Genomic DNA, 22,584 nt, shown 5'->3' with positions numbered 1-22,584 from the left:
GAAAACTTGGGGGTGGAATTGGGGGCGGTGGTAAACAAATGAGCTTCAGAATTGGATTCCCCTGTGCTGTGCCTGGGTCATCCATGTACGAATGTGGGGCCTTGCTTAACATCCATAAGCCTTAGTTTTCTTACCAAATAGGAATGCATGATACCAGCCAGAAGTACCTGGAGCTTCTAAGCAGAAACCATTGTTCATTACATCACTAGCCCAGGTGCCTTCCTGAGCTTTAGATGCATAAAGTACATTGCTTGCTATCTGCAAACCCTGGATCTGCCTCAACGGGCACGGTAGCCAGTTGTACATGTGGTAATGAACTTTAATTACAATGAAATGAAGTTTAAAACTCAGCTCCTCACTTGCACTAGCCATATTTCACATATGTAACTCATGGCTATTGTATCAGGGCAGAGTTACAGAACATTCTAGAACACAGCACAGAATTCCACTGGGCAGTATTGCCTGTCACCCTGGATCTTCCACTGGTGTCTCAGCGCAGACCTTCTCCTTTAGTGCCTGCCTTCCCCATGACTGGCCCTGCTATTCACCCTGCTGTGCAAGCTGGCCACCACCGGCCAGCCTTGGATGGGCACGCTAGGCTATGGTTAACAGGGGACCCTGGAAGCAGAAGGCCTTGTACTGGATGTCATAGCTCTGTGGTCTCAGCTGCTTTTTGTCTTTGTCTTATCTGCAAAATGGGGACAATAACAGCTCCTGTGGCAAGGGATTTTGAAGATGATAAAATAATGCAAGCTAAGTGCTTAGTGGGTACAGCGTAGGCAGCACGTGCCCATCATGATCATCCGTGATTGTCCTGGAGCTCTCCTCCCTCCTTCTCACATGCAGCCTCCAACTTGGTGAGCCTGCATCCCTCCAGTCAAGTCACTGCCTTCCCCAGGGCAGCCCAGCTGCCCACTGTGATCCTGCAGCCTCTCACGCTGATCCTGGGCTGCAGGCTGCTCGCACCATCCTTTCAGAAACATGCATCTGATCAGGTTCTGCCTTTGCCAGAAAGTCTCTGGTGTCTTAGGGCACAGTTCTGCCTCCCTAGGACAGCACATGGGCTCAAAGAAGGCCCACTGCCCCTCTTCCACCTCCCACAGAGGGAGTGGGCCTCTCTGTCTCCTGTCTTTGGACACATTGCTTTCTCCCCCTGATGCATCTTTCTGCTCTCGCCCCGGCTCCATCTTGCTCTCTTTTTTTTTCTCTTCCTCATCATCTTTTGCACTCAGCTTAGCTCAGCCTCACAGCCTGAGGCATCCCTCCCTGCACATCCCAGCTGGGCCCTCCAGCCTCACCCGAGGCTCCTGGGCATCCTCTGATTCTGCGTCCTCGGGCCCTGGTGCTTGTTTCCATCCCAGCCGCCAGGAAGCAGTTTCTCCAAAGCAGGGGCTGAGCATGACTTAGCTTTGTTTCCTGGGGCCTGATGCCCAGTAGGCATCCGGAGGGGTATGGGAGGATCTTCACCGCATGAATGGACCTGCTGGCCACAGCTGGTTCTGTGTTTCTTCCCCACATATGCTGCTAGCCCCACAAAAAATGCATTTTGGATGCTGAATATCCATGCCTCACGGTCCTCCGGTGACTAGGGGGATCCCTGTGAGATGGGGGCTTTCCAGCAACCTAGATAATGAAACCACAGAGCAGCCTTCCCCTACGGTGACCTAGTTCTTAATTCCTGTAGTTTCAACACCCATCACAGCAGAATTTTGATGAGGCCAGGCTCTTTCGCAGCTGGCATTTGATTAGAAAAGGGAATTGAAATGTAGGTGATTGATTTGGACCTGGAGAAGCTGATTGGATGTCACCCTGTTCTTCCCAACAATGGAGACCCGTCTGTGCAAAGGGGACTTCCTGTGAACCCTGCGGGTCCACCGGAAGTTCTGATTTCTCCCCATGGAATAGGGGCGCAAAGGCTGCCCTGTCACACACGGCCCAAGAGATTGATTACCTGGGCTCTGGCAGCCTCTATGGGTGAGTTTCTCAATTAAAATGAAAAATCTCTAACAATGCTTCACCCAGATCCTCATTTGTCTTTTTAGAACTGAAGCAAAAATTGAACTCCCTGAGTTGGCTTAATTGAATTCATCCACCAAGCTGTGGGGCTGGTGGCTGCAGCTCCTGGGCTGATGGGCACACGTGCTTTCCTCTCCAGTCAGAGAAGGGCTGAGCGGGCAGGCCGGAGCCCGCCGTGCCTCTGGGGGATCACGTCTACACATTTCCTTTAGCAGGAAAGGGAAAGTGGAGACGCTAGCATGGCAGGTTTACTTTTCTCCCCCCTTTTCTCTTGGTGAACTCTTACTCAGCACAAACGTCCTTCCCCTAAGGAATCCTTTCTTGCCAATTCCCATCTCTTCCTAAACCGCACTGGCCCAGGGTCCCTCCCACGGCCTCGCTTGGCTCGCTCCAACGCCCCTTCCGAACAATTCTCTTATTGGGTGAGGTTTCCTGGTCACTGCTCAGCAACCTGGCAGCCCCTGGAGGCAGAATGTGCCCCGTGGAGTGCCTGGGATCTGTAAGGAATGAGGGGAGCCATGCAGCCCTTGTCGGCGCCGGCTGCCCAGTGAACTGCTAGATTGTTCTGAAGGGTTTTGAAATAAAACGCAGAAGCTCGGGCCCCACCCTGGACCAATGGAATCAGAAACTCTTAGGAGAAGGCCCGGGTACCAGCATTAAAAAAATATCCGGCCGGGCGAGGTGGCTCAGGCCTGTAATCCCAGCACTTTGGGAGGCCAAGGCAGGCGGATCACGAGGTCAGGAGATCGAGACCATCCTGGCTAACACGGTGAAACCCCGTCTCTACTAAAAAATAAAAAAAAAGTAGCCGGGCATGGTGGCGGGTGCCTGTAGTCCCAGCTACTCGGGAGGCTGAGGCAGGAGAATGACCTAAACCCAGGAGACGGAGCTTGCAATGAGCCGAGATTGTGCCACTGCACTCCAGCCTGGGCCATACAGTGAGACTCTGTATCACAAAAAAAAAAAAAAAAAAAAAAAAAAAAAAAATCCCTCAGGTGTTTTTATTTGCAGGCAGGGAGAAGAACAACTTGGAACAGCAGAAACAAGCCATTGGAATTTGACAGCTTGGGCTGGGGCCGGGGCTTCCCTCTTGACTAACTTGGCTTTCCTCATAAAGGTTCATGTCAGGGGGCTGTCTGCCACGTGAGGTTGCTCGGTTCTAGATACAGTGTATAAAGCACCTAGAATAGAATGTGCACCCAGTGGCTTTTATTCCTGTGATTGCAAATGCTTGGTGGACATCAGGCGTGTGGAGTCGGTGGTAGGCAAGACCTGGTTTGAGCAAGTTACCAAATATTTCAGTGTGGGTGAGTTGCCTTTTCTGAGTCTCAGGTATCTCATTTGTGAAAAGGGCTTAATAATATTGCCCACATATCCAAGATGTGGAAACAACCTAAAACAATGTCCATGGATAGATGAATGCATACAGAGAATGTGGTCCATCCATACAATGGAATATTATTCAGTCTTTAAAAAGGAGGAAATCCTGCAATATGCAATGACATGAATGAACCTTGAGGACAACTACTGCAAGTGAAATAAACCAGTAATAGACAAATACTGCATGATTACACTTATATGAGGTCTCTAAAATAGTGAAATTCATAGAATCAGAGCGTGAATGGTAATTGGTTACCAGGGGTTGGAGAGGCAGAAAGTGGGGAGTTATTCATCAGTGGGCATAAAGTTTCAGTCAAGTGAGATAAATAAGGTCTGGAGATCTACCATACAGCATTGTACCTATAGTCAACAATAAAGCATTGTGCACTTAAATATGTATCAGGAGGGTAAATCTCATGTTTAATGTTCTTACCACAATAAGAAAATTAATTGCATGGGAAAAAGAATATGACCCACATCATAGCCATGTAAGCATTCAATGAGCCAAGACATTCAAGTAATAAATATTTGATAATTGGTGGTTATTTATGGTTATTGTTATTATTATTATTAGATTGCTGGCCAAGTGGGTGAAGAACATAGAGTAAATGTCGACTGATGTCTATAGGGGCAAAAACAATTAGATGATGATATATGACTTGTGGTTATTTGGACTTCCCTTCTAAAGCATATCTCTTGAAGCCTTGAACTTCAAGGAAACACCTCACACCTTGATTTTTGACCTTCATAAATCAAAATATTGATTAGACTTTGTCTTTATTATGTAATGTTAGATTGGTGAACTTCCAATACATTTATGGAGTCAAAATGCATTTTCGTTTGGTAATTTCTGTTAACAAGGCAAAAAGCTTTCTTAAATAAACAATTATATTTTTAGGGAAGTGTAAATTAAAGCACTATTCTTAATTTTGCTAAACTTGTCCTCCTTCTAACTGTGTAATTTACTCTGACGCTCTCCCTGTTCTTGTAACTGCTAAATTGTGAAGCTCTTAGCCAGCCGTCAGTTTGAGCTGTTAGACGCATATGAATGTGATAGAGCTTTGGTTTGGGCTCTAGGGCTGTGGACTGGGAGTCAGAGTTTGAGGTCTGGTAGTTGAGCCGCTGCAGCCCACGCACTTTCTCCCCAACCGAGGTTGATGTAGTTGAGGAAGCCATGATTCCCATGTGGGCCGTTCAGTCTTCCAGTACGAGGTCGGATAAATGAATGGATTCCAGCCGTGATAAAACAATCAAATGCTGAAAAATTATGGCGAAAATTATGAATATCTAATTCATTTGTCTGTTGGCTCAGGATGGGTTGGCTCAGAGCTGCCATCAGAGGGATAATCTGAACTTCCTCCCCAAGTACTCCCAGTTATTTCTGGTATCAGCCCAGACACCCTAAACCAGGTCACTTGGGGTCATTGGCATCTTCCTCTCTATCCAAGGCTGGTGCTCATGAATAAACAAGCAGGCATCTTGCTGCTGTTTCAGTCTGCCTCAAGAAGGCCACCGTCCCAGGCATGATGTTACCTTCAAGGGTTCCCCAAATTTCCAAACCTCAGGGAGCCAGAGGGGTGCTAGGCTTGCTGCAGACACAGAATGAGTGAGCTTTTCCCAACGATCCTAGATCTGAAGCAGATCTGCTCTTCAGAGGCCTCCTCTGTCTCTTCTTCCCCTTGGGGAGAGAAGCCGGGACCAGCTGGGGAAGAGACACCAGAAACCCCCCCTCTGTTGTCCCCTGGCCCCTCCTTTACTGATGACCCCTTCTACTCTCCTCAGTACAAAATAATAACTCCCTTGTGCACCTCTGGGTGCAGACAGATACTGATGTTTGTGTTCGGGGGAGGGTGTGGCAGTCTAGACCTTAGCTCTGCCAGCTAAAGCTCCCTGTTACATACACATAATTCAAACCAAGCTCATTAAGCAACCAAAAAGATAGCCTAACTTGGTAATGCCTTCCTCGAGAGCAATTTGGCAATGTTGATCAAGAGCCTTAAAAATATTCACAGCCTTTTACTCAGCATTTTAACTCTTAGGAATTTATTCTCAGGAAATATTCAGGTAGGTTCATCAAGATCTATGTTCAAGGATTTTATTTTAAAATTTATCTCGCTAATACACATGTAAAATTAGAAATTCACGACTTTAATGTCCATGATAGAGGAATAAATAAATCGGATGTTTACATATATGTAATAAAATATTTTAAAGCCATTAAAGTCACACTGAAGAGTCGTTAATGATCTAGGAAGATGATAATATTGTAATGTTAGGTTTAAACTATTAGATATAAAATTGTAGATACAGTGTAGTGCCATCATATATGATATGTGTAATACAGGTTGTATATGTATTTATGATACATATACAATATATTTGTATACAATGTATAATACATATACAATGTATAAATACATATGTATTTATGATACATATACAACATGTATTATACATAGCATATTATAAATACATATACAACATGTATCATACATAGCATATATTTATATATGCGTGTGTGTGTATACGTATGTGTGCATGTGTGTGTGTACATATACCAGAAAGAATGCCCTGAGATATGAAGAGTGGCTCTATCTGGGGAATGGAACAATTATAGTTAATTTTTTTTTTCCAGAATATTCTTTCTTTTTTTTTTTTTTTTTTTTGAGACGGAGTCTCGCTCTGTTCCCCAGGCTGGAGTGCAGTGGCCGGATCTCAGCTCACTGCAAGCTCCGCCTCCCAGGTTTACGCCATTCTCCTGCCTCAGCCTCCCGAGTAGCTGGGACTACAGGCGCCCACCACCTCGCCCGGCTAGTTTTTTGTATTTTTTAGTAGAGACGGGGTTTCACAGTGTTAGCCAGGATGGTCTCGATCTCCTGACCTCGTGATCCGCCCGTCTCGGCCTCCCAAAGTGCTGGGATTACAGGCTTGAGCCACCGCGCCCGGCCCAGAATATTCTTTCTATTTTCCCTTAAGTTTCTATAATGACCGTGTATGACCTAAAACAATACTTTACAATGATTCAAGCAACAGAAGTTACCAGAATCTCAAGGACACAATTCTGCAACTGAGAAAGCAGGGTATGCTATTCCAGGTCTCCTGTGTGGGGACCTCCCAAGCCTGCTCTCCCTCTTTGGTGCCACAGATTTGTCAAGGGGGCAAAAAGCTGGAGACCAAGAGCAGAGATGGGATGGATCCATGTGATATGGTTTGACTCTGTGTCCCCAGCCAAATCTCATCTCGAATTGTAATCCCCATGCTTCAGGGGAGGACCTGGTGGGAGGTGATTGGATCATGGGGGTGGTTTCCTCTATGCTGTTCTCATGATAGTGAATGGGTTCTCATGAGATCTGATGGTTTAAAAGTGTTTGGCAGCTACCACTCCTGACTCTTGTTGCCATGTAAGACGTGCATTAATTTTCCTTCACCTTCCACCATGATTGTAACTTTCCTGAGGACTCCCCAGCCATGTGAAACTGTGAGTCAATTACACCTCTTTCCTTTACAAATTACCCAGTCTTGCCTATTTTTTTATAGCAGTGTAAAAACGGACTAATACACCATGTCTGAAGCCTCGTGCCTCAGACAGCCACCATCCCCCATACTCTGGGGCCCTGAAGTGAAATGCCCTGACTGCTTCCAAGGCTTTGACTTTATCTCAGGACTGTGCCTCATTTTCTGGACTAGTCTGGTGTCTTGGAGGGTAGTGGAGAGCAGAAAGGAAGACAGTCTGCACTGGCACCCCAGCTCCACTACGTAAATGACCTGGGAGGCAGGTCTCCTCATCTGTAAAATGAGGATGATAATACCACCCACAGGATTATAAGCGAGATGATGTATGAAAAGAGCTTGGTATTGTACCTGATATATAGTAAATGCCCTGTCATTGGTGTGTGTGCATGCACATGTGTATGTGTGTGTTGTGTGTGTCTCTCTGTGTGCGTTTTCCCATCTGATAAATGTCATCCAAAGTCATTTTCAGCACTCACTTCTTAAAGCTTTCGATTAACTTATGGTAGTATTCCTACTGGACCTATGCCAGACAGAGTACATGGGAGTTTCTTGGTTCTGAGAAAGAGGAGGGATTCAACAGCTCCATGTGGACACAATTGCTCTTGCTGTCCTCTCTTCACAGTAGAGGTGGAGGATGACTGCTGGCCAGCCCTGAGGACTCTCCCTGTCCACTCTCCTCACAGTCATGAGGCTGGACCACAGCTGCCTTCAGGGACCCCCATGTCCAGGTGTACCTGCTGAGTGGAAAAGTCAATAAACAGTTACAAATACAAATCACTCAATGAGGGAATGATAAACTTGAGAGGAGGCTAACATTAGCATCATCCTCACCATCACCATCATCACCCTCACCGTCACCATCATCGTTACCATCACCATCATCATCACAACATAATGAGCAGATGAAAATTCAACTGGTGTTCACCTGGAAGCTCAGAGCCTGGTGTGGCCTGGGTCCTCCCTCCTTCTGGACTTTTAAGTGCCTGGAAACTGCCAGGTTTGCACTTGACTGTACCCCTTTCAGGAAACCACTGCTGTCACTGTTAGGTGACCTGGCTGGAAAGGAGGGTATCTGGGTGACAGGGCTTGTGGGCCATCCTGGCTATGGGAGTACGTACCATTGCAGAATCATCCCACACTGGCACCATCAGGGCCATGAAGGCAAGCACAACATAGAATGAGGCCAAATGCAAATTGTTTTAAAACACGCAAATGAGCTTGGTTCAGGTGGTGCCAAAGAATTCTCTATTTCAGCAGAGAGTTATTTTGTGCACTTTTACTACTATCATCCAATAAAAATGCAACTGTTCATGGAGTCATTAAGCTGTACTTTTAGGAGATGCTGTCAAGGAAAGCAGGCCACAAATTTAATCTGATTCGCTAAACTGATTTTAGTTAGTCCTGTCAAAGCCACATCAAACCTTCAAATCTATGTTCTTTCTTTTGCATCGTGAAATTGTTACCTTGAACACTTAGAATCAATTTGATTTGGTGATACCCTTAGTCACTCAAAGTGCCTACGTGCACTCAGGCATGTGATGTGGTTCCTGACCACAAGGAGCTAGGGGGAAAGATGACGTAGGATATAATGTGAATGGGAAAACGGGTGGCATGGACTGGAGGTACATGGGGGGTCAGGAAGGGAGGAGATGGTGCTGGCTGCCATATGAAAAGCACCTCCTCTGTCCAGGCCTGAACTGAGTGTTTAACCTGTGCAGCCACACAGAACCCACGCTGAGAAGGGTCCTGCATTGATGTAATGCTCCGCTGCCTCTGTTTTGAAATTCTTAGTAATCATGAACATGGCATTCTGTATTTTCATTTTTGTACAAAAGCTGTTTCCTTTTCTTTCTGGACACACAGCCAGACCATATCTTCCAGCCCCCCCTGTGGTCAGGCATAGCCATGTGGCTGAGTCTAATGGATGCAGGGTGAAAGCCATCCGCATGCCCAGCCCAGAAGCGTCTCTGTGCAGGAGTCTTTAAAACACACACATGAGCTTGGTTCAGGTGGTGCAAAGAATTCTCGATTTCAGCAGAGCGGTATGTTGTGCGCTTTTACTGCTGTCATCCAACAACAATGCAACTGTTCCTGGGGTCACTAAGTTGTCCTTCTAGGAGATGCTGCCAAGGATAGCAGACCAGGCTCTTTCCCCTTTTGGTTAATTGGGGTATGACCCTCAGGGCAACCGTGGAAGCCAGATTTTGAAGATGGTATAGCCTGTGCTTGAGTCTCTGAATAACTACAGGGAGCAGAGCTCCCTGTGCCCTCTGCTCCCTTGTCCCAGCCACGTGGAACTGCCCTGGACTCTCACACGAGCAAAACAGGCATCTCTGTGTTGAGTGATCTCAGCTTGGGTTCATGCAGCCTGGGCTGCGTGAATGCCTCATTTTCAGAGGAGGGAACTTTCTCAGAAGTTTCCCAGCAGACTTCCTCTGTCAGCTTGTTAGCCAGAATTATGTCTCATGTTTTTCCAAACTTGTCTCATCAAGGAGAAGGGAATTGCTACGATCAGCTTGGATGAATGAAGACTAACTCCATAGGGTCAGAGAGTGCTCTGGTCACCCCAAGCCCAGGGCTGTCCACACCTGAGCAAAACTGGGCTTTGAATCATGGGGTTTGGCAGGTGCTTGTCATTGGGTAGGCAGCCAAATAGTGTCTGGGCAGAAAGAAACACTTTAAAAAAATAAAATGTGTTTTTAAACTTCTGAGGACAGACAATGACCGTGTTAATTTTTTGAGGAACAATAAAATATTCCCTGAAATTTCTTGTACATTGGGGAGTGAAAAAATTACACACGTTGCATGGGTGGAGAGAAACTGTCCCAGAACTGTGAGGTTTCTGTAGAATTAAGAATGCCACCTGTAGATCTTCAGCCATAACTACTAGTTTGAACTCTTAATTTTCCCACCTCTCAAATGGATGCAATACAGTTAAAGGGGAAGAACACGCAGAGTTCCCTGGGGATTGTGATTAAAATGTGCTTAAACATCAGGCAGAGAGCGATGTGGGAAGTGGCGGATGTTGACACTGAGTTTCTCTGGAACAGTCTACATTTTCGGACAAACTATTTTCCTGCTTTATGTTTGGTTTGCATATCAGTAGGGAATGTCAAAGGCTGCAAGTAACAGCATATCTGACTCCTTCACTCTATGGCTTTTAAGTAATGAGGGGTTTATTTTTCCTCATGTAACAGGAAGACTGGAGGTCAGTGGTTGCTGTTGCTGGTTCATAAACTCAGTGGTATCAGCACTAATCTTCTGCAGTTTTCTTAGAATTCTTCTCTTGTTTGCCATATGGCTGTTGGAGCTGAAGGGGTAACGTCTGGGGCAGAATGAAGCTGTTTGGGGCAGGAGAGACATTTTGAGCCTCGTCTGTGTCATTTTACCAAGAATTACAAGTTTTCTAGACACTGGCCCCAAAGCAGGCTCTGGCCTTGGTGTCATGGCGGAACTGAGTGATAGCCCACCCCTAATTACAGGGTAGACTGGGCAGTGACGAGTGAAATGATCAAGACTGACTTAGACAGAGGATCAGGACCCATCTGCTGGGGCTGTTGATCCCACGGTTTTTCTGAACCCAAATGGGTTTCTTCCAGTAAGAGACAACAGAGGAGTGGACACTGAGTAAGCAACAAAGGGTGTGTGTCATGAGCCGCCAAGGGGCTGAGGGGAGAGGAATGGTTTATAGAAATAAGGCAGGTGGGATTTTTGAACCTCTCCTAGAAGTTTAAGGAGGGAAGTTTGGGGCCTGCAATACTTTTTGATAAAAACAAAGCCCAGAGCAAAGTGAAAACCGCAGCAGAACTCCCATCTGAGCTGGTGCTGGTGTCCAGAGCTGAATCCCACCGTCTTTGCTGCCAGCCTGTGTTCTACTGCCGAGCCAGCACTCTAATGTGACAGCGTTGTTATTCGGTTTCTCCGGAAGGAGCTGGCGAGCATGGTAGATTCTCTCTCCAGTCAATTAGACCACTGATAAGAGGGCTCGACTTCCCTCTCGGAGCTCCTAAGGCACGTGTGGCATTTCCCTTGCTTTCCTTTGGCCTCCCTTCATGCTTCCTTTGCTTTCCTCGCCTGCCTGTGCCATGGGGACAGCTCTGTTCACGTCTTCTCCTCGCCAGACGTGTGCCACTAGTGCAGTGCAATCCGATAAAAATGGAACATGAGCCACATAGGTCTCTTTAAACTATCTAGCAGCCACGTTTTAAAAAGCAAAAGAAATGCATGGAAATTAATTAAAAACTATTTTAGTTAATCCATATATTAAAATATAATTTTAACATAGAATCAGAAAAGTTATTAAGATAATTTTACACTTTTTTCATAAGAAGACTTTGAAGCCTGGTGTGTTTTACACTTTACATATTTCAGTTCAGATTAGTCACATTTCAAGCAATCAATAGACACATGTGGCTAGTGGCACCGCTGTGGAGAGTACACGTGTAGAAAACAGATACCATGATATTCATCTCTTTATCTCCAGGACCTGCTGAACAGTGGACCCTTCATAAGTACTCAATGAATAAATATGAACATGCTGCTAGAAATGGGCCTTTTTCAAACATAGGTATTGGCTGGGGATGGAGGTGGGGGCAGAACAGAAAGCCCTGGAACACCGCACCTGTTAATACAGAGCATGGACTTACATTCTCACACCTTGGGCATGGCTGCATCAGCAGCTGACCCAGATATCTTGAAATTCCTCAGCTTCTTTCTGTCTCTGCCTCCTCATCTGTAAAAGGAGACAGCAACACCTATCTTGCAAGTTGCTGGGAAGATTAATTGAATAGGTATACACAAAGTGCTAAGTACCCGACATGCCCATAAGCCCTGAGGAAGCAGTAGCCACAGTGACTTTAAACCAGAGATTCTGTCAGTCATATCAACAACTTGTACTTTAGTAGCAGCAGGATGGTTTGGCCAGGGTCGTCTGTGCTGGTCCTGAAATTGGCCTACCAGTGGTAGGACTCTTGTGGTATAGATTTTCTCTGTTTTGGGAGCACTCTGGACAAGGGGTCACAAAGCAATTCGTGGTGTTTGTCTTTTTAGCTGTAGCTGTGGAAAGTCCTGTGCCAACCCTGGGGCTTAGGGTTTAGTCAGCAAGGGCACATGTGGAACGAGGGCGGGCCCACTCTGGGAGCCCACGGTACCCCCCAAGCCTGAGGGCTCAACTTCCCATGGGAGCCTGGGATGACTTAGGGCAGCCAGGCCCCTTCGGAGCAGGGTGAAGACCTGGACCCCACTGCCTGCTGTCTGTGCCCCCTCGGCCATCCTCGTGTGTTCCACCCCTCTACCCTGTCCTCTGGACGCCCCCTGACTTTTTCCCCTAAATTGACTGACTTGAAATTTACTTACTTGAAGCAATAGAAACCTCGTGTTTCCTGATCATACCTAGCTTTGAAAACAGAAAGTGGGCAAAACAAGCCAGGCGCATAGTGGCATCGAGAAAGGCAAAGGCTAACTTCATTAAAAAGCTTCTTTGTGGTATCAGGCAGGAAGTGAAACGGCTTTAAATGACAAACATTTCTCAATCATTTAATGCACCAGTAATCTTGGCATTCTTTCTCTTTTGTCCCCTTAAAGAAAAAGAGAGCCCAGATATAACCCAGACGAGGAGGGGCAGGGCCCAAGCCTGTGTGTTGGAGGAGCTCCCTGCAGCACTGGTCCTCACCCCCATGAAGCTTCACGGGAGGACTAATGTCAGACGTGAGTGCAGAGGACAGTGCAGGTTCTGTTGTGTGGCTGAGCCCGGACCGCCCCGGGTGGATTGCTGACTTCTTGTTGGTGCCACTCGCCAGCCAGTTCTCTCAAATCTGTAACCATCAGAAGCCCTGTAAATGGCAAACTTTCCATGTTAACCTGTAGGTCCATTTCCTGGGGATGGTGAAACCCCAGTCCCCATGGTAGCATTGACCTCTGCTGCCAAATGCCATTGTCCTGGTGTCCACTGCATGTTCGGCTCTTTACACAAAAACCAAAAACAAAGACAAGCATGATAGGCTGAACCCTTTCTTGAAGAAAAAAATTGCATGTACATATTGAATAGCAAACCAATCGAAATGAAAAGGAAAACCAGAAGATGGATACCACTGATACACTCTGGCTAAGTTACACTTTTTAAGATTCATTTATAGATGTCAAATAGGATATGGCACATGGAGGTGTTCAGTAAATACTCCGTAATTGATGAAAAGGCAGACATATATGTGAAGATTTTTAGGGAAATAGTTACTTTTTTTTGGGGAAATAGCAGCCAATTTAAGTTGGTAACATAAATGGTGCCAGATGAAATCATATTGACTATTGACCGAGACCAAAGTCCAGCCAATATGAAATCGCTCTCAAATGTAATGACTTTAGCATAAACATTCTCAGAGTGGTTTCCCACATCTCGTTAACCTTTGTCCTGTTCTGCAGCTGTAGGGGCTAGGCATTCTCATAGGGCACTAAGGAAGTGAGAGGTGCGCCTTAAGGTGTGGCTGTAACTCACATTTCTGGACTTCCATTATCATCCTGTCTAATCCTATCACCGCCCTGCTGCATCTGGCAAAACCTCCCTGTTCTTGAGCCTCCAAATGGATGAATTAGCTCCCATATCACCTCTTTCCTGCTGTTGGCACAAGGTTAGTCCAAGGTGTCGCAACTGTTTGTTTAGTGTCTATCTTTCCCATACAAGCTCCTCTAGGGCACAGATCCAGAATTATACACACCAACATCCAGTAACTCCCACAGTGTCTGGTAGGTAATAGTTTAACGAGTGCTGGTTGAATGAAAGAGCAGGTACATTCTTTGGTGTTCAAAGTTATTAATTCCATTTGTTGTTGGTGTTTTCTTGTGGTAGATTTCGAGCCTTGCTTCTCATCGTTCTCCTTTTTCCTAAGATATATAATGAAGGCAGACTTCTCACCTTGCAAAAGGTTAGTCCCATTTCTAAAGCCATTTTGTGGGCTCTTTTGAGAGTCCGGAAATGTCTCCTACATCTCTGGGGAGAATCCCAGGTGAGGGCTTGGCAAATGTAGCTGCAAACCAAAAGAGCTTGCCCTTGGAGTTAAGTGGAAAGGGCGTGGTGTCCCTTCTCTTTTAATTTCAGTCCCTGACATTGTCATTTATCTGGCAGGGAGCTCTGCAGGCTGGGAAAGCCTGATAGTCTCCTCTCGGAGCTCCTTGTAGCTAGATCCAGTTTGCGATTTTCCCTCATTGATTTTTCCTGCTTAAATGTACTTGAAGCAACCTTTTTGAATATGGAAAAAGGTTTTAGCACGGTCCCAACAGCTAGCAGGTGACAGCCGTGATACTGACTTGTGCTGCGCTGATTTTAGGGAAGTATTTTTTTTTTTTTTTTTTTTAAGAGCCCTGACAAGAAGTGGCTGCTTTCTCAGATGGTGCTATTGCAGAAATGTTACAAACAATGGCTACTTGTGCAGCCTAACATCACTTCTTTGGCTCACATTTCTACAGAAATTGCTCACAGGCCTGTAGCCTGGTTGACGCTCTTCCTTGTTTCAATTCATCTGATTATTCTGATGTACATCAGACCTACGGTCCCCTGTCTGATGAAGCCCCAGCCGTTAAGGGGAAGTATTTGTCATCTCAGCACCTGGTTTCAGGAACAAAGTACTCACCTCCTGGCCGCGTAAGCTGTTTCAAAATAACCTTTGTTCAGGGATCCCAGAGGGCTCCGTGCAGTCCTGACTGTCCTGCAAGCTGGCTGAGCGGCGGGAGTAGAGAATTCAGGTGATCAGGACTTCCATGGTTGCCATGGAGACCATCAATCATTTGAGGAAGCCTGCTGGGAGGGAGTGGGGTGAGAAACCATGAGAAAAAATCATCCACCTTTTAACGATTTGTTAGCACCTAATGCAGCCATCAGGCTTGCACTTTTGGAAGTGGTTATTTGGAGCACTTGATTCTGGAAATAGAAGGAAAGCTAAACATTGTAACTTCCTTTGGCAAATACATCTAATTTGTGCATCAGAGATCTCTCACAATTCTTTCAAGGCCCTCAGAGCCTGAGGCTAATTAGGGCAAGGGGTGGTGCTCTTCTCCATGGTGGGCCCATTGGGCCATATACACACCTTGCAGGCTGTAGGGGTTCCTGGCTGCCGTGGGGAATCCCATTCTTGGGGTTTCTGTTTACAAGCCTAGCTATAGGTTGCTAACCTTTCAGGCTCTCACCAAAGTGTGGTCCCTTCTGTTGAAGACCTACCATGGGTCAAAGGTTTTTCCCACATCCTCTTCTTTGATTCTTGTTTTTTTTTGTTTTTTTTTTTTTTTTTTTTTGTGACAGAGTCTTGCTCTGTCACCCAGGCTGGAGTGCAGTGGCACAATCTTGGCTCACTACAACCTCTGCCTCCCAGGTTCAAGCGATTCTCTTACCTCAGGCTCCCGAGTAGCTGGGATTACAGGCATGCACCACCACGACCAGCTATTTTCTATATTTTCAGTAAAGACTGAGTTTTGCCATGTTGGCCAGGCTGCTCTAGAACTCCACACCTCAAGTAATCTGCCCTCCTTGCCCTCCTAAAGTGCTGGGATTACGGGTGTGAGCCACTGTGCCCAGCCTTCTCCTTTAATTCTTATGAAACCTTCGTAAGGTGGATGTTGTCAACCCTCTTTTACAGATGAGGAAACAAAGGGCCAAGAATTGAAATGACCTCTTCAAGATCACAGAGCTAATAACTGTACAGCAGGGTATCCACCCCAGCTGAGGGTGAAAATTACGTCTGTTCCATCATGGCACCCTCTCGAAGGAGCTGATGCAGGAACTCATTCTGTGCTATTCCTAATAGCAGTCACTCAGGGCATTGCCTCATCAGCACCTCCTACGGCCATCTTGGGTGTCCGTGTCCACTCTGTGTCTCAGCACTCTGTAGCTGTCATCAGTTTGATGCATCTCCCCTTCCCTAGGAGAACCGACCAGGGCTGTCTCACCTGTAACACAGGTGAGGGGTTAGGGAGGAGGTGAGGAGTTAGGGAGCTTGCATGTTGGCCACCCCAGGCACTGCCAAGAGCCAGATCCATTCCTTTAATCCATTGACCCTGGAGTTTGGGAAGAGCTTCCAATCTGAAGCATAGGAGTCTGAAATAAAAATAATTGCACTTTGGTTGCTTTTCTGGATAATCTACAGATTTGTAAGCCTAGAAAATGAGACACTGCCATTGAACTAAATTTGAGAATTCTGTAAGGCCCTGGGGTGTGTCCAGACGCCCCGAGGAAGTGACCAAGGCCATCATGATGCTGTTGCTGACTTAAGCTTGAGTTTCTTGACATGGGTATCTTTTTCCTGTGGGGAGGACTCCATAGCCAGGCTGGTGCCAGCCAGGACTTGGGTGCCCTTTTCCCTGGCTGCTTGTCTGCTTAGGCTCTTTCCAAGGCTTTAGTTCTGCCCATGTCCCTAAAGAAGGACCATCTTATGAGAGAGAGAGGGAATGCCAGAGGCCTCCTGGTTCAACATCTCATTACAATACCTGTAACACCTTTGACCTTAGAGTCCCTCTCTTCTTCTAGAGCTACAAAGAACACCAGAAAGGGGTGCGGCAGTGGTAGGGACTCCAGACAGACTTGGTTCCACCAGGCTTTGGAGGGAAGTCATGTACCTCTCCGCCTCATACCCCACATCTGCAAAATGGGAATAGGAAGGTCCATGCTGCCAGGGTAAGGAACAAGGCATGTTTAGTACTTGTCTACAAGTAGGTATTCCATAAGTGGTTACTATTATGCTTATATAATAATAAACTTATTACATAAATCTAACTTTATAGAGCTTCTGGGAATTGGAAGGGCTTAGCTCTGATGTTCCCTTCCTCCTTACCTCAGCCAGGAAGAATCCCCCTTTTCCTCCCTCCTGCAGGTCTTGTCTTGCCTGACCATAGAATCTAATACCAACCTTGTGATTGTCATCTGAATATAGACTGCATCTTATCTGCTTAATAGATTGAGGCTCACGGAGGTTAAGGGCTCAAGATCGCAGGCTGGTTAGTGGGGAAGCTGGAGTTCAAACACTGACCCATATTCCTTATCTCAGCACAATGGGAACAATAGCATTAAGTGCCAAGTTTCAGAAACTCACATAAAGACTCTTCTTTTGTTTTCGCTTAGAGGTGGGAATGAGAGGGTCTGAGCTGTCCCATGTTGGACATAGGGAACTGGACAGGCCTGCTGGTCTCTAGCACACAGCATAATTTACAGGGAACTTACCAACTTTCCACTTTCTCAACCAGAGAAGGGTTTAGAAATAGCCCCCAGCGATATGGGTGTAGAAACTCCTGATAAAGTATAGCCATGGAGAGGAAGTGCTCAGAGGTGCTGGGCCAGCAGGAAGTGGGAGCTGTTTCTAGCACAGAGGATGTGGCTCAAGACAAGGTATAAGAAATGAAAGTCAAGAAAGAAGTAGAAGTGGAATATTGAGGTGCCTCAAGCACAAGGAAGTGGCTTTATTGGCCAAGGTGGAAGGACAAAACAGTATTGCAGCAAAGATTTTGGGTGGGTGTGGAAGCCATTTTTCCTCTTGTAGTGGCTGCATGAGGGAGGTGTTGGAACCTGGAGATTAGACATCTGGTGTATGGAGATTCTCAGTGAACTCTCATGGGGACCACGTACAAACCACCTTGAGGAAAAATTGAACTTCTGAAGGCAAAGAAACATTGATTTCAGTGAGGTTTGGTTGACTGACTTGCTTGCGTTTTAGTCTTACAGCTCTGCAGGATGTGCTGGTGAGCCGGGAGCTACTCTGGGGAGGCAGCTCTGGCTTTCCTTAGTGTTGAGGGGTCTACCAGCCGTTGAGCACAAATGCTGTACTGGGGTTTACAGAGAGCAAATAATTTCATCCTCACAGTAACTCGTAAATTAGGCAAATGCCATCACCCACATTTTACGGAAAGGAGGCAGCTCAGAATCACAGTATTTAATTAACTTGTCCAAAAGTAGAGTTCAGCTGGCAAATTGATGTGAACCCAGGTCTCTCTGATCCAGAATTGAGATTCTTTCTGCTAGGTGGCTTGTCCATATACAGGTCTTGCTGGGAAATTTTTCTCCCCTACCTATGAATGAGAAGCATAATCAGTGACCACTTTGTGGGGCAAGGGTCCCTTTGAAAATCAGATGAAAGCCACTACGGAAGAGTGCATATGCCCCACAACTTTAGGGAACTGAGGGCCCTTTGAGGTGCATCCAGAAGTCTCTTAATGTCTGTGGAGCCCAGCTCAGGAACCCTTGTGATAAGGGAAAAGGGAACCAGAAGATGTCAGAAAAGAAAGAACTTTTAATGGAAACAGATTTAAAAACTGCATTGTCAGTACAGCCTACACACTCTGAATTTGTTGCCTTGAACATAACAAGCTTACATAAACAGGCTTCCATTACCTTATATGATAAATGTTCTTGTTTGTAATGTGCACGTGAAAATGGACAACTCATTTGAACATTCTGCAGGTAGATGTTGTTTTCCTACCATAAAAGCCAAGACATCACATAGCTTAAAACAGTATACTGAGAAGTCGACATGATAAAATAGCATCACTTCCTTTTCCTTTACTACTCAGGTATTTTTCCCTTTGCAGGTGGTGTAGGGATGACTTCCATGCTATTACCCAGATTCACTTTACACTACGGCTATAGTCCTCTTAAAGAAATTTGCATCTCATTGGAATATAGTCCTTTGTATGTGTTTTCACTAAATTGATTATTTTATACTCCCTTCCAATGATCCTTAAAAATGCTCATGCACTGAGAATCACCAATGAACAGAGATGGAAGGGAGTTCAGAGATCATCCAACCTGACCTCCTTTACTTTATAGATGGAGAAACTGAGGAGCTGAGAGTTTAAACCCCAGGCACTCAAGAAGTACCTATGAAATGTGAGGCCAGATGGAATTTTCGTTCTGTTCCAAAGTCCTGGCAGGGTGGGTATCTTCAGTGGGCCAGGGAGCCACAGAGGCTTTGCTAGCAGTGAGGGGATGGTCACCGTGAAGGAAGGGTGCTCTGGTCCAGGATGGAGGTAGGACCCACCTGTGCCTCTAAGGATAAGCATCACCAACCCAAACCCGATGGGGAGCATCTCTAAGATGGAGTGGAGCCTGAGTGGGGAGGACAGGGGGACAGAAAGGTCCAGAGACTCAGAGACTTGGGGGACAGGGAGAGGATGGTGCAGACCTTCCAGGAAGAGACTCAGGGACCCCCAGCTATTCCCTGAAGGAGTACTGGTGTGGGTCGAAACGTGACTTGATGGGAAAAGGGAAAAAAAAAAATGTGGTTTAGTCTTAGGCCTCTGTGGATGTTTGGGACCATCTGGGGAGGCGGGGAACTTGGCTGTCAACACATGTGAAAAGCCTGCCTGAGCACATTTTGGACCAGGTACTGTGGGAAGTTATAAAGGAGTAGAAGTCAGGGTCTCCACTTTCCAGCTTCTTAGCCACAGAGGTTGATGTGGTTAGGTGTCAAATTTAGCCACTTAACCTTTCGTACTTTCATTGGCATTTTCAGGCATTTCCTCCTTTTTAGTTGGATGAAAACCTGGGTTGTAATCCAGTTTGGCAGCCATCATCTGGGTAGCTTGAGATAACTGAGTCCTGTGACCTCTTGAGCCTCCGTTCCCTTGCCAGCCAAATGCACCTTCTTCCTGTCCCCAAGAAATTAGAAATGACTTGTTTAAAGAGTTAAATTATAAGTCATATCAGAGGCACAAAAACTCTGGCTGTCTTCTGAATATGCTTTGACTACAGCCACGTTCAGAGCATGATCACGTGCAAAGACAGGGTTTGTGGTTCTGGAGAATGGACTGAACATTTCGGAAGAAGCAGGGAGGGAGACACAGACATAGCGTCCTCCCGTTGCGGGGAGGGCTCCCAACCTAGAGGCAGGTCCACTGTAGCTGCCAGCAATGCTTTTCCGTAGAAATGAGTTCACCTGATGTCAGGATGCCTTCAAATTGGAAATGATTCTCACTATTTTACCTCCAAGGTTGTCAAACAGACTTCTGATTATCAGTTGGCTTCCCAGTGTAATTTGTCTACACGGAGCAAATGTTTGGTCACAGGAAGTAAGTGCTGGTCAACTTGGTGGTCATCTTTTGTTTCAGTTAAAAATTATACATTGGCGTTCTGGTTTCTCTGCTTGGTTTCCTGTGAGTTGCGTGGTGTGAGTCACACACAGCCGCTGACCCCCAATGCCCCTTCCACACCCTGCACCACTGTCTCTTTCTTCCCAGCCGCTGTGTCTCCCATCTTCACTGACCATACACAGGGGCTCAGAGCCAGTTTTAACTCTCAGGAGAAGACTGTGGGGCTCAGCTGAGTCCTCAGAGCTGTGTCCTATTGCAGGTTCCTGAAAGTAGGAAGTGTGACCACAACCATAGCCCAGAGGCCTGTTGACACTCAACAATGCTAACTGAATGAATGAATGACTTAATGCCTGGGCACAGGTGGAAAGAGAATAGAGGGTAAAGCTCTGGCATTAGGGTGGGGAAGTTCCTCTTTGAAGTTGGTGGAAGGAGTAATATGCCAAGGCCGCTGCCTGGTCTCTTTCACTGTCCCTGCATGGTTGTAGGAATGCCAACGTGTCCTTGTTTACAAAATGAAGCAGGTGGAGTTGGGATCTTGGAATCATGGAAGGGAAGGTACAATATCATGAAGATTTCCGTGCACACTTTAACATTCAACTCTAAAGTCAATGCAGTCCACGGAGTTTGCATAGATAATCCTAAAACTTATATGCAAGAGTAAAGGACCAAATGGAGAACATTTTAATGGAAAAAATATGCTGTGAGATTTGCTCTCCAAGCACTGACTTATTAAAAAGCCATTGTCATTAAGACAGTGCAGCATCGAGGCAGGAACAGAAAGCAGATCAATTGGCCAGACTGGCCGAAAGGTCTGCTGGTCTAGGACAGAGGCAGGGTTACGCATCAGTGGGAAACATTTGCTGTTTGGGACATTTGGTTATCCAAATGGGAAAAAAAGTTAAATTAGCTCCTTCCCTCACAGCAAATAAATATGTCAATTCGGACAGATTAAAGATTTATTCACAAAAGTGGAAAGATAGAATACCTTCCAACGTTGGGTAGAAAAGCATCTTAAACAAAACACAACAAGCAAAGGCCGTAAAGGCAACATTCATACATTTGATATGAAAACTACAATTCCTATGTCGAGAAAGATAAAGATGACCATATATTGGGGGAAAGTATTTACAACAGATATAACCAATAAAAAACAAGTGCTAAGAATATGTATGTAGGAAAACAGTATAGCAGCTCCTCAAAAAGTTAAATATAGAGTTACCATATGAACCAGCAACTCTGTTTCTGTGTATATACCCCACAGCATTGAAGGGAGGGACTCAAATCAATATGTGCCCACCAGTGCTGGCAGCAGAGCTATTCCTGAGAGCCAAAAGGCGGAAACAACCCTACCGTGCCCCAGTGGATGAACGGGCAAAGAAAACGCATAGCATCCGTACCACGGAACACTCTCCAGCCTTAAGAAGACAGCACATTCTGGCCGGGTGCCATGGCTCACGCCTGTAATCCCAGCACTTTGGGAGGCCAAGATGGGTGGATCACAAGGTCAGGAGATCGAGACCATCCTGGCTAACATGGTGAAACCCTGTCTCTATTAAAAATACAAATAAATAAATAAATAAATAAATAAGAAAAAGAAAATTAACCAGGCGTGGTGGTGGGCACCTATAGTCCCAGCTACTTGGGAAGCTGAGGCAGGAGAATGGCATGAACCCAGGAGACGGAGGTTGCAGTGAGCTGAGATCGTACCACTGCACTCCAGCCTGGGTGACAGTGCAAGACTCTGTCTCAAAATAAATAACTAACTAACTAAATAAATAAGAGACAGCACATGCCTACACATGCTACAGCACAGATGAACCCTGAAGACATCATGCTAAAGCACAATTATGCACAATTACGCTAAGACAGTGTACATGAAGGAAATATTGTATGATTTCACTTAAGTGAGATACTTAGAGTAGTCCAATTCATAGACATGGAAAGTAGAGTGGTGGGTTCCAGGGGATGAGGGAGAGAGAAACGGCGAGTGACTGTTGAGTGGGGGCAGAGTTTCAGTTTGAGAAGATGAAAAAGTTCTGGAGGTAGAGAGTGGGGATGGTTGGTCAACCACACCAATGTACTTAATGCCACTGAGCTGTATCCTTAAAAATGGTTGAAATGATACATATTATATATTGTGTATATTTTACCATAATGAAAAAATAAATGAAGTACTGACGCATGCTACACCACGGAGGAACCTCAAAAACATGCATGCTAGGTGAAAGAAACCAGACACAGGAGATCATACATCGTATGACTCCATTTCTCTGCAACGTCCAGAACAGGCAAATTTAGAGGGACAGAAAACAGATGCCTGGTGGCCAGGGTCATGGAGGAGCGAGGGGCCCTGGGGCTGAGGGCTAAAGTGTTTCTTTGTGGGCTAATGAAAAAATCCTAAAATTGGTTGTGGTGATGGACGCACAGCTCTGTGAATGTTGTCAAAGTCACTGGAATGTACACTTTAAGTGGGTGAGTTGTATGGCACGTGAATTATATCTCAATAAAGCTGTTACAAAAAAAGTTAAAAAAAGAATATATAAATAACCCTTTCAAAATTAGGAAAGGCAAACAACAAAGAGAAAACCAGGCAAAGAATAGAGGGGAAAACTTGAT

The 22,584-nt window shown here is 45.8% G+C and overlaps 1 long non-coding RNA gene across 1 annotated transcript; it reads right to left on the bottom strand.

Moving 5' to 3' along the window:
- Nucleotides 1–6,846: 6,846 nt before the first annotated feature.
- LOC111531209 lies at nucleotides 6,847–15,112 on the bottom strand. Its single transcript, XR_002728178.1, has 3 exons — nucleotides 14,985–15,112; nucleotides 14,532–14,695; nucleotides 6,847–7,646 (listed from the first exon to the last, which is right to left on the bottom strand). It is a non-coding gene; the product is annotated as an uncharacterized LOC111531209 (long non-coding RNA).
- Nucleotides 15,113–22,584: the final 7,472 nt, after the last annotated feature.

Source organism: Piliocolobus tephrosceles, chromosome 15 (genome assembly GCF_002776525.5).
Source record: "Piliocolobus tephrosceles isolate RC106 chromosome 15, ASM277652v3, whole genome shotgun sequence".
Lineage (NCBI taxonomy): Eukaryota > Metazoa > Chordata > Mammalia > Primates > Cercopithecidae > Piliocolobus > Piliocolobus tephrosceles.
Note: the sequence above shows the minus strand (reverse complement) of the source record. Positions and strands in the feature narration are given on the sequence as shown.